At 35.8% G+C, this 829-nt stretch overlaps 1 protein-coding gene across 1 annotated transcript in view; it reads right to left on the bottom strand.

The window, feature by feature from the left end:
- LOC308067707 (uncharacterized protein) overlaps nt 1–829 on the bottom strand; it is a 78,749-nt gene that overhangs the window by 26,872 nt on the left and 51,048 nt on the right. The gene's annotated exons all lie outside the window — the stretch shown is intronic.

The raw sequence follows: 829 nt of genomic DNA, 5'->3' as shown, positions 1-829 counted from the left end.
CTGTAATGAGGTAATCCGACAATGTAATTTGTAGTATTTTATTCTGTCAAAATTGATCTTAGTATTTCTATAGCAACTAGATCAAAACAAAAGATGGAGCAGACAGAATAAGTCTCTCCCTGCCACCACCCAGATTTTTATATAAATATACATGTATATATATAAAGCATTACACATATATAAAGTTAATGTTCATGATTCATCATTAAACAACGCTAGAAAAACAGCACTGGAGAAATAGCAGCACAGTAGGATAACATTTAAAAAAAGAAATGCTAGCAAATGTGTAAACTGACATCAATAAAATATAAAAAAAGTAATTGTTCCAATTATCAAACACTTGGGAACAGAGTATGTCTCTACCATTAAATCCGGTCAGGAAAAGATATTATCCATTTCTGGTTGGGGTAGATGGAAGTGAATACTGGCTTTGCTGGCATGAGGTGAAGAATACAGTATCTTCTCCCCCAGAGAAAATCATGCTCGGACCACTACTGTTAACATGTTAATGTTTAAGAAAGCTTGACTGCCATTTAGCTGCCTAAGCTTAGTTTTGGAAGTGCTGTATGCAATAGTCTTGCAAATGTCTGCCAATTTATTTTAGTGCCCTTGTAGGAGCTGAGCTGAGTCCAGACGCTGTGATTCCAAAACACATAGGAAAACTCTGGATGTGGAACCCAATATTTCCAATCAAGTAGTATGATTAATAGCAAGACCACCCAGCCCCTTCCTTTTGAAACAAAGATTGATCCATTACAATGGTGATAAAAAGCTTGGTTTTCCTATAGGCCACTTCTCCTTAATATCAGAGTAGCTTCTGAATAAGTCT

Source organism: Falco punctatus (genome assembly GCF_963210335.1).
Source record: "Falco punctatus genome assembly, chromosome: 7".
NCBI lineage: Eukaryota > Metazoa > Chordata > Aves > Falconiformes > Falconidae > Falco > Falco punctatus.
This window is presented reverse-complemented; position numbering and strand designations above follow the sequence as displayed.